General features: G+C 40.1%; 1 pseudogene; it reads left to right on the top strand.

The window, feature by feature from the left end:
• Nucleotides 1-574: 574 nt before the first annotated feature.
• On the top strand, nucleotides 575-7,191 carry LOC110192003 (carbonic anhydrase 2 pseudogene; annotated as a pseudogene).
• Nucleotides 7,192-12,007: the final 4,816 nt, after the last annotated feature.

Raw genomic sequence — 12,007 nt, 5'->3', positions numbered from 1 at the left:
GCAAACAGTTAAGTGACTTGCCCAGGGTCACACAGCTAGTAAGTGTTAAGTGTCTGAGGCTGGATTTGAACTCAGGTCCATCTGACTCCAAGGCCAGAGCTCTATTCACTGTGCCACCTAGCTGCCCCCTACCTTAGGTCATTCTTGAACATCAATCAAGTCAGTTCACATTTATCAAGGAAATACTACATACAAAGCTCTGTGCTAGCCCTTACATGGGATATAAAGATGAATGAAATACTATCCCTGACACGAAAGAGTTTATAATTTCACTGTCAGTGGGGAGGAATGGTGTAAAGGGAGAGAGCAAATATGAAAATAATTTAGCTGCATGTTAGAATATGATGAGACATAATGCCAAGTGATCATAGAAGAGAATGATAAGATTTGATTGAGGGGACTGAGGGAGGTTCTGGGAAGGGAATGGCTTCTGAGCTTGGTCTTAAAGATGGTACTTCTTTCAGTGAAAATGGATTTAGTGTGTCATTCTAAGTGGAGGAAACAGTATACAAAACAGACAAGACAGAAACAACGAGCAATCTCAGCAAACATACAATAGTTCTGGTTTGCTGACATGGTGGTTAGCCACGGCATATGGGCTACAGAGATGGGTAAAGTGGATGAGAGGAAATATTTCTCATTATTCTATTTGAAACTTTCATTACAGTGTTTATGATGAGGCAGGGTTGTAGTAGAAAAAATATTGGATCTAGTCCTTGGATTAACAGGCAGAACATCTGCCACCATGTGATACGTAAATCCTTTCCAGGTTCATAGGAAACACCAGAGCTTGTGCCCCTCAGATGTAATCTTCAAGAACCCAGGGTCACCTTTATGCTACAGAAAAAATTAGTATAATTGTGTGGTTTCTGGGGAGAAGTAGGAGGACTTTTTCTAGCCCCATCAGTTAATTTATTCAGCCCATTTAGTTTTGCTCCTGAAATAATTTATATAGATTAGGAATCTGATGAATATTGAAAGTAATCTTCTTACCATAGCTCCAGCAAACTCCTATGCATTTTTTCCTAGGAGGAATTTCCAGATGACTTAGCAGTACCTAGAGGTATGATAGGAGTTAAAAGAAATTTTATGATCATAATTCAAATAAGAGTTTACATTGAAGTAGTCTGAGGGACCACAGAAGATTAAGATCTTTAAAAGATAGACTCACAGTGCTGAAGACCTTCCTTAGGTCTGAAAATTTATTTAAAAGTACCAAATAGCAACTGGGGCTATAGTGTTTGATGACACCCTCCTCTGCTAGCCATATATGTCCCAGGCTTCTATCCCCTTCCCCACTGATAGTGTGAAAATTCAGAGTGAGTGCCTATGCATAAATGGGGGAGAGGAGGACAAATTTCTTGTCACTTATTTTTGGTATGCTGTTTAACTAAATGTCTTTTGCTTTGAGCTGCTATGTCTACCGGTTCGCTGGCAAAAGAAAGACATCAGTGAGGGCTTATTAGCTATGGTTTTGAGTGGATATTGACCAATAATGTGCTTGGAATCATGAGCAGTTTTCAGTGGCCTTATGTAGGAGAGGGGCCTTGGGTACTACAGAAGCATCAGAAAAGGATTTTAACAGAGAATAGTGTCATCAAAAAAGATAAATCAATGACCTAATTTCCTTCCTTCATTTCACTGTAACCTAGCACTCCTCAGAACCTCATTTGCTGGTGTTTTGTTTCCGTTTACTGTTTCTCTTTTCTGTGATCTGAATTGACTTTCTGCTGAAAAGGAAATTCTCTACATAGAAGATAGACAAATGGAAAATTTCTATCAAGATCACAAAACAGTGCTGGAGAGAAATATATTGTCATGTAGGACAACTTTAATGCCATTTCTGGACAAAGAATCAATGAGAAATATATCAGAAATTCAGAAGAAGGAAGTGCAACAAACAAAGATTGTGGTTAGCTGCATTTGTCCACTGTAATATTATATTCCCCCCTCTTCTCATATCGTCTTCTTCTCATGCCTCAGCTCATACCATCCTTTCTTCTTGGAATGAATGGGTAGTCTGTCCTTTCTCTATCAGGTAAGTTTTCTTTTTTGAAGATGGCCTCGGTGGTCCCTTTCAGCTCACGGTCTATGATGCAATGACCACATTCCTTGACTTTGACCAAACCCACGCTCCTCTCCCACCTCGGAATGCTGAAAATGATTGCTACTTTCTCAGATTTCTCATAGCTTTTTCCTGGTCTTCTTTTCACTTATCAGACTCTCCTTTGAATCATAGTTATTTGTCTGCAGATTGTTCCCCCCCCCCCGTCTGTAAAATCCTTGGGAATAAAGTTCAACTATATCTATTTTTATGTCCCTGTCACAGAATCCTGCAAATAATGCTTAATAAAAGTTTGTTGAATTGTATTGAATGTCATGAGCACATTTCTAGAAGGTGAAGAAACACCTGTAGGTATGGAGAAGGCCTTTTGGGAAGATGTATAAACGAATCGATGTCTTCCTCAGTGACATGAGATGTTTTTCATCTGATATATCTGTCATTAAAGCAAGAAATATTTGCAACAGATTGAAATGTTGGCCTCTCAGAATGACAGTTGTCTTAGACATTGCAAAAGAAAATTGAATAAACAAAGCTCCAAGTTTCCACTGAGAATATTGTTTTTATGCAGAAACATTGGCTGGCACTAAGGCTGGAAGATTTTCATTTTAAAGAGGAAGAGGAGTCAGTGAAGACAATGAGAGCCTCATAAAAAAATTAGCCTCAGCCACCAAAGGATGGGATGAAAGAATTTTCCCAGTGCAGAAAAGGAGAATCAGGCTACAGAATAGATGATGGCAAGAAGAGCACAGGTGTAAGCATAGGGGAAGATTGGGAGGGAAGATTACAAAAATCTGTGCTAGGAAATTAGAGCTGGTCTGCATAGGAATGGTGAAGAATGTAGAGGAATTTGCCTCAAAGAAACAACTGAGGTAAAGCAGAGACAAGAAGGAAAAATGGGATCCTGATGTCAGCAATAGAAGTGTAGCATTATAGGTGGTGTTAGAAGACAAGAATGACTAGTGTCCTGCAGACCCCCATGAATGAATGTCATCTGTAAAAAAATACTGCCATGTCTCTTGCCTTCATTTAAATTGCAAAGTACCACATGTCAACTGTGGAAAAATTCTGTATGCCTTATAAGATAGATTTGCAGCAGCAGATAAAGATATAAAGGGTGGAAATGACTAGGAAATGATGGGATTCATCTTGAATACCTAGAAATGAATGTAGAATTCTAAGAGGCATCCAGGGAGAGAAGGCCATGCATTGACTTGCATGAAGTTTGTCTCCCAGGCTTCAGATGTGTCAAGGACTGTCTTGTTTCTGAAAAAAGGCAACTTAGGAAATCTCAGTGATAATTATTACTTTCTTTGCTCTTTTGCAAATCTGCCCACCTCTTCATTTGCAGGCAGCTCTCCTGCATTGAGGATATAGAGAATTCCACTAGGCAAGAACCTGTCATTTTTATATGCCACCTTCTCAGCCACATGTTACTTACATGCAACATGACAGTGTCAAAGAATGTCAAGGAAAAAGTCAAAGTTTATTGAGTCTCCATGTACTGGGCACTGGAGGATTACAAACAGATATCTGACTTAGTGGAAACATAAGTTCAGGGTGGGAAAGGACCTCAGAGGCTATGGTTTCTCCCTCACCCAGCTTCTTCTTGAAGACCTTCAGCAATGAAGAAGGAGGAGGAGGAGAAGGAAGAAGAAGGAAGAAGAAGAAGAAGAAGAAGAAGAAGAAGAAGAAGAAGAAGAAGAAGAAGAAGAAAAGAAGAAGAAGAAGAAGAAGAAGAAGAAGAAGAAGAAGAAGAAGAAGAAGAAGAAGAAGAAGAAGAAGAAGAAGAAGAAGAAGAAGAAGAGAAGAAGAAGAAGAAGGTTTTGGATACTGACTCTGACATCAGTGTGACCACTTTTGTTTGGTCATTTCAATAGTGTCTGACTCTTTGGACCACATTTTGGGATTTTATTGGCAAGGATACTGAAGTGGTTTACCCTTTCCTTCTCCAGCTCATTTTACAGATGAGAAAAGTGAGGCAAACAGGGTTAAATGACTTTCCCAGTGTTACACAGCTAGTAAGGGTCTGAAGACAGGTTTAAACTCGGTCTCCCTGATTCCAAGCTCAGTGTTCTATCCACTCCTCCACCTAGCTTCCCTAATGTGACAACAGGCAAGTCATTTAAAAAAAATTCTTTCTGTGCCTCTGTTTCCTCATCTGTAACATGGAGATGATAGTCCTTGTACTTTCTACCTCATAGGACTGTTGTAATGAAAACACCTAAGCATATGCTACATAAAAGTGAATTTTTTTTTATTATTAGAAAGCTTTTGTTTTTTCCTGTTCTTGGGCCCCTTTAAGGAGTAGCAACAATGAATATATTCTATGATGGTAAAGTAAATCCAGCAGATGTCCACATTCCTGAGGAGATAAGCCCCAAATACTGAACTGAAATTAAGGTGTTCACAGACCTGTTTCAGATCATCAGCCAATAGGAGTTGGCAAAGGGAAGCAGTCCCCTGAAACTCTTCAAGGCTCCTTTTGAGGTGTTGTTTTGGGGATGTGGGAAGAGGGAAATCAAGCTGGATAGAAAACGCCTCCTGATTTGCTTTTTGTAGATGATGGCATTCATCCTAGAGCTCCAAGAAAAGCTCCAACAGCTGCAGAGGGTGTCCAAGCTGATCAGCATGGAAATGAGCTTTAATAAAGCAAAGTTGACATGCAGCAAATATTTCCTGCAAGTCTAGTGTGTACAGACAAACAGGTGATCAAGAGGGTGCTGGTACATGTTTCTCTTGTCTCTAGTTCCAGCACAGTAGCAGGAAGGACAAAGAGGGACCAAAAAGATATTAAGTGCTCAGAATTCTTGTTATCTTATAGTAATTACCTCCCACACAGATAGTTATCACCTCTTCGCAGTTAAGCTGCTATATACTTGTTCATCTCTCATGCCTCTCCTGAGCTTCGATTCTGAATCTCCAGCTGCTTCCTGGACATCTCCAACTTCATGTCCCACACCTCACACTCAACATATCCAAAATAGAAACCACCATATTTTCCCTTAAGACCACAATTCTGTTGAGGGAACTATTATCATCTCAGTAACGCCAAGTTTCAACCTAGGAATTATCCTTGGTTCTTCACTTTTTCTCATCTTCTGCATCCATTCAGTCGCCAAGGCTATACTAAACACTTTACAACATCATCAATTTTCACAAAAACCCTGGGAAATAGATGCTTTTATTTTCCCCATTTTACAGTTAAGGAAACTGAGAAAAACAGAAGTTAAGCGAACTTGTCCAGAGTCACATAGCTAGTAAATGTCTGAGGTCACATTTGAACTCAGGTCTTCCTGACTATAGGACCAGTGCTCTATTCACCTGGCTGTCATAAAGAGATTCAGAAAGAGAAAAACTTTACCTTACAGATTACAAAAGCAGTGTGAAGAGCTTTAGGAATAAGAAGAGTTGGGTTCAAATCCTGATTTTGAAACACACTACTTAGGTGATCTTAGAAAAGCTTTGATGGGCTTCAGTTTCAACCAGCAATGATCACTCCTCCTTTGGACGTCATTGGTTGTGTTAATTCCACTAAACAAAGATTCCTCATCTATAAAATGAAGGGGTTAGGGAGATGGGTATTGTAGTGAATAGAGTGTTTTAACTGAAGTCAGAAAGACCAGTACAATTTCTGCCTCAGACCCTCAATAGTTGGGTAGCCCTGGGCAAATGATTTTAATCTTTCTCAGTGTCAGTTTCCTCATCTGTAAAATGGGAATAATAATAATAGTACCTACCTCACAGGGTTGTTGTGAGGCTCAAATGAGATAATATTTGTAAACCTTAAAATGCCACAAAAAAGCATTGTTGTTGTTGTTGTTAGCCTCTGAGATCCTTTCTAGTTCTAAATCTAGGATCCCAGGGTCTGTGACCCTTTGAAGGTCAAACAGTACTGATCATCCACTGACACTGGACAGAAATGACTCTGGGAAGGACACAGTGATTCCAGAAGGAGCTACAGTCACAAATGATGGAGAAGCCAGTGTCTTACTGAGGTCAGAGCCTTTGGAAGAAATGACCACTAGTGGCCCTTAGAGGCACATGCTCCAGTGTGTGGCTATCAGGGCAGCACCTTCTGTTCCTTAAAGGGCCAGATCTGTCAGAAACTATCATCCATGCAGTGAATTATGTGAGATTCTGGGAACATCCAGGTTGAAAGACAGAACAGTTGGGCTTCCAGAGTCTGGGCTAGGATGCCATTGTCCACAATTTTGTGGATGTATTTAGGAGTCTTGACATTCAAGATTGAGTAGACACATACAGGCTTGCTATCACCAGTACAGAGGTGCAACCCAAGAGTTAATTACTAAAACCTGAGCAGCTTGCAAGACTACATCCCAGCCTCACTGGGGATATGAGCCAGGCTTAAACAGGCCAGATTGCTAGCATAAGGCTTTTCCTATTGCCTGTGGAAAACAACAGTTTCCGGTGGAAATTGAGAACTTTCAAATGCAATATGATGCTGCTCTGAAACCCTAGAAGTTCTCCTATGACCCTTCTACTGCTAAGAGGATTGTCAACAATGGTTACTCTCTCAACATCAAGTTCGATGATTCCAGCGATAGATTAGTGCTAAGTGGAGGACCCATGATTGGGAACTACAGGTTGATCCAATTTCTTTTCACTGGGGTTCCAGTGGGAACCAGGGCTCTGAGCATGTTTTGGACGGAAGGCAATATGCAGCTGAGCTTCACTTGGTTCATTAGAATACAAAGCATGAGAGTTTCAAGGTTGCTGTGAACAAGGATGATGGACTGGCTGTTGTTGGGATCTTTTTAGAGATGGGAACCACTAAAACAAGACTTCAAAAAGTCATTGATGTTCTGAGTAAAATTCAAGCGAAGGTTAAAGAGTCAGTCTTCACTGGCTTTGACCCGACTTGTCCTCTTCCTGAGTCCTTGGAATTTTGTACTTATCAGGGCTCACTGACCACTCCTCCTCTCTTGGAATGTGTGACCTGGATTGTCTTACAAGAGTATATCTGTCTGAGCCAGAAACAGATGGCAAAATTCTACAGCCTTTACTTCACTTCTGCTCGTGAAAGTCCTTCAAAACACATGGTGTGCAACCGGTATCCCATTCAGCCCCTCTTTGGCAAGACAATTAGAAGATCTTTCAATTGTTGATGTCTGAGGGGAATGACCCTCAAGCTAAGCACTAGTCAATCGTTGGAGACAAACTTAAAAAGTTCTCACTGTGTGAACCCAATAACCTACAAGTGCAGACCCATGTGCAATGTGCTTGGCAAGTGACATTAACCTGGTGCTTTGGTGATAGCAATGCTGTGTGTGTGTGTGTGTGTGTGTGTGTGTGTGTGAGACAAGGAACCAATGATAAGGAATAGTAGAATTGTTCCTTCCTTCCCTCCTAACAGGGCACCTGAGTGTCTAGAGCTGTAAATCCTAGAGCTGCTTTTAAAATGTAGCAAAGCAGAAAAGTTGAAGCCAAACTTCCAATGAGTGATTAAATCGCATCAATACAAAGTGTAAGAAGGCAAAATTAATAATCATAATTCTAAGAGGGTACATTTAAGATACTGAAATATAATTCTTAAAAATTCTTATATTTGTAGTCATGTAATCTTTAAACAGGGATGATGTTTTTGTGAATTTTGAATTAAGTATTCTCTATAAAAATATTTTAATTATAGTTATAATACAGATTATATTTCCATTCAGAGAAGATATACCATAACTTAGAGAAAAAAATTAACCTTCTATTTTAGATATATAGGCTAATAAAATAGATAATTATATAAAAAAAGATTGAGTAGATACAATATAGTATTTTGGTTAGTGACTGAGTGAGCCCTGAGCAGAGTAGTGTAAGTGAGGAGGAGACAGAGAAAAGGGAAGGTAGCTAGGTGCCTTGGGTGGGGGCGGAGCGTGAGGGACTGCACAGGAGTTTTAAAAGCCAGTGAAAACTGTATACCTACATGTACTATAGTGGTGTCCAACTCAAATAGTAACTAGAGCTTTGTGAGTCAGAATATTGACTTAGAAAACCACAAATTAACGTTATCTACATCATATCATATTTTTACTTATTTTGTTAAACATTTCCCAGTTACATTTTAATTTAGTTCTATTTGAGCTCAGGTTTGGCTGGCTGCTTTCAGGTCTCCAGTTTCACATCTTTGGTGGGGGAGAGAGAGTGTAGGGGGTCAGTGTTCTGATATTATGTCTGTGAGCCAGAACCTATGGGGTGGGGGAGGCAGAGAAAAAATATTGTGTGAACCTGTTCTGGATATCTTAAGAAATTATGTGCTAGTCCTCTCTCATAAAGCAACACTAGTTTGGGAAAGCTTAATAAAAGTCAGCTTCATCATCCTTCTGTATGTAGCCTGTCTAAGCTTTGAGGATCCTAACTTCCACTCACATAAGGCTGTGTTCCCAGAACTAGCCTGGCTATATCTCTCCTTCAGTATTCTCATAGTATCCCCTAAGGAGTCAGAGATGATTCTTTAATGCCATAGGTCTAAGCCCCCACTGGTGTGCTTCCCCCAAGATTATCAGATGAAAGTTATTTAGTCAGCTAGCCTTTGGTAGTTTTTGGTTTTGTTTTAGAAAGGGGTATTTATTAGGGCAGTTAGGTGGTGCAGTGGAAAGAATGCCAGGCTTAGAGTCAGAACAACTCTTCTTCCTGAGTTCAAATCCAGCCTCAGATACTTACTGGCTCTATGATGCTGAGCAAGTCAGTTAACCCTATTTGCCTTAGTTTCCTCATATGTAAAATTAGCTGGAGAAGGAAATGGCAAATCACTCCAGTGTCTTTGCCATGGAAAACCCCAAAAGGGTCACAAAAAGTCAGACATGACTGAAAACCAAACCAACTAAACCACACTTTTTTTTTTTAGTATAATCGCCCAATATGAACAGTTGCTACAAAACATCACTAAAGGTTTGTGACATATTTTCCTGCAATACATGGGGAAAATGGACTCGGGTAGCAACAGGGTAACATAACTCCTGGTTACTAGAAGTCATTTTCTTCCATTTGTGAGATATTCAAGAAGTTGCCCCCTTGGGCATAATGTGGTCTCTCCTTATAGATCCATGAGCTCAGTCTGTCATTGGCTCCCAGTGATGCAGATGCTGCCCCCAGATGATCCAAAAGAGGGGAAGACGAGAGACCCAACATATTCTGGAGCCTTTGAAGGTAGATGGTCCTCCTCTGCTTAAAGGCAAATGGAGGAAGAACTAGCTAAAGCCTAGGCTTCTCCTCTCCTCACCTCCTACCCCGCCCGAAGGCACTTCCTCCTCAGTGCTATGCCAAGAAACCACACTTGCTCCAATTTCTGGAATAACCTCTCTTTTTATGCAAGATCCAGAGGGTGCAAAGAAGTCTCAAAGCCAATTGTTTGATATCATTCGGTTTTATCAAATGACTTCCCGAGACTTTCCCAACTAGGAAGGTGTTTTGAGTGATTGCCTGACTGTTTAAGATTAAACTATCAAGCTAAAATGGGGTACTTGTAGATCTGAATGGCCGTTTCTAACATCTGAAGATAGAGTTCTAGAATGTGTAAATGGGCCCAGTGCTTGGGGGTATAAGTGAAATTAGTGTTACAAGTATCACTTCCAGTCAGAGTGGAAAAGCAGGTCTGGTAAGAAGGGACCAGAACCCTGACACAGCAGAGTTGTTCATCTGGGCCTTCTTTCCAATACATATAAATAACTACCAGCAACAAACCACATGAGTTACCATGTGGTTAGAGCAGCTGCACTTTGGTCCCATCATCTTGTATGTATAGACTCAGCTCATGAGGCATCATGTAAAACCTCTAAAGTTCTTCAGAATATGATCCTCCCCTGATGAGATAATGCTATTCGATGTTTTGGAGAGTGGGACAATTACACAAATTTAAGAATTAAATTAAAATATGAATTGAATTAGGGTATTCAGTAAATTAAAAAAAAATAAGATCAGCATATCCAAAGGCAGGGATATTTCAGGGGATTTTATTTTTAGAAAATCTGGTAAGCAGATTCCATTTTGTTCTCCTAGGTGAAAAGTCAAACACATGACTTTGTAACTTAAATACTTAGAGCTTAATGAGTTCTCAAGTGGCACTGGTGTTTGCACTTACTTAGCTTTATTGCCAGAATCAGATAATGATTGATAACCCTATCCCCCTTCTCTAAGGTAGGTTCAGTTTTGCTGCTTTGATGAAAGCAATGCCTTGGTCTCTGAGAGTTGGAGGCTTCAAGCCCCATTGGCTAAACTTTCTTTCCTTTCCCCTAAAGGGGAAGAGGGGTAGCTAGATTGTACAGGGGCTAGAGCATTGGGCATAGAATCAAGAAGACTCATCTCCCTGAGTTCAAATCTGGCCTCAGACACTTACTGGCTTGTGTGACCCTGGGCAAGTCACATAACCTTGTTTGCCTCAGTTTCCTCATGTGTAAAATGAGTTAGAGAAGGAAATAGCAAACCACTCCGTTATCTTTGTTAAGAAAATCCCCAAATCACACATAACTCAAAGAACTAAACAACAAAAAAGGGAAGAACTCCCTTCTAGCTATAATGATAGGGTGAGAGAGAACGAGTTCTGAAAAATAAGCTTTTAAGTTCTGGAATATCAGGCTATATATCTCTAGATTCATTCTCTAAGTTTCTGATCTTCCTATCTATAGGGATTCAAAATTACTTGAAAATTGGGTTTAAAAAAAAAGTAACTCATGTAGTCAGTAAACCATGAGTTAAATATTGACATAAATGCAATTTTTTTTTTTTTTACCTTAAGGGATGAAGGGAATTGGTCAGATAGGCACTTGTTCTGTGACTTAGCACAGTGGATAAAGTGCTGGATTTGGCATCAGGAAGATTTCAGTTCAAATCTGGCCTCAGATACTTACTAGCTATGTGACCCTGATTGTGTCACTTAACCCTGTTCACCTCAGTTTCCTCACTGTAAAATGAGCTGCAGAAAGAAATGGCAAGCCTCACCAGTATCTTTGCCAAGAAAACCCCGAAAGGGGTCATGAGGAGTAGACGCTACTGAAAACAACTAAACAACACTGCAATTTATGGTCCTAGTAAGTTACCTGAAACATTAAATTACTTCCTCAGGGTCACACAGCCATTATGTATCAGAGACCAAGTAGAAATCGAACCCAGATCCACCTCTCTGAGATGCACTATCCTCAGACTCCACAATACCTCTCAATGCAAATGACAATGACATAATTTAGGAATATTGAAGATAGAACATCTTTGATGGAGGGCAAGGCAGAGTAAAGTGGGCAAAGAAATGCATATTATGGGGGGGGGGAAGAACCTATTTAACCACAGAAATGCCCAAGTGGAATACTATACTGTCCTCTCAACTTGGTTAAGGGAGCTCTCTTCACCTCCCTCATTGAGATTCCTAGGAATAGTGGAATGCTTGGTCTGGCCACCAGATGGCTCTCATCCTTTCCATTTTACACGATAGATCTAAAGCCACTGTATAGACCAAGTAAAAATGGCGTCAAAACATAAAGCAAAGAATTATTAAGATTTTTTTAAAGTGAAAGTTACCCTGTCATGGTGCTGTCATTTTGCCAAGCCATCCATGACAATGTAAAGTCACAATTATTGGTTGTAGCTGGCCATTCTTGTTCCCTGAGTAAACTTCATTAGTAGCTCCCTACTCTTTACTGATTAGGGGAAGGGAATGGAATAAGCATTTATATGGTGCCTAACAAGTGCTGGGCACTGTGCTAAGAACTTTTTTTTTTTTACAAATATCACCTCATTTCAGCCTCATAACAACCCTTTAAGGTAGGTTCAATTACAGCCATTTTGCTGTTGATGAGTTATTTTAGTCATGTCCAACTCTTCATGATCCCATATGGGGTTTTCTAGGTAAAAATACTGGATTGGTTTGCCATTTCCTTCTCCCGCTCCTTGTACAGATGAGGAAACTGAGGCAAACAGGATTAAGTGACTTGCTCAGGTTCA

The sequence above is a fragment of the Phascolarctos cinereus genome, unplaced genomic scaffold, assembly GCF_003287225.1.
Source record: "Phascolarctos cinereus isolate Bilbo 61053 unplaced genomic scaffold, phaCin_HiC Scaffold_4;HRSCAF=312, whole genome shotgun sequence".
Taxonomy (NCBI): domain Eukaryota; kingdom Metazoa; phylum Chordata; class Mammalia; order Diprotodontia; family Phascolarctidae; genus Phascolarctos; species Phascolarctos cinereus.
This window is presented reverse-complemented; position numbering and strand designations above follow the sequence as displayed.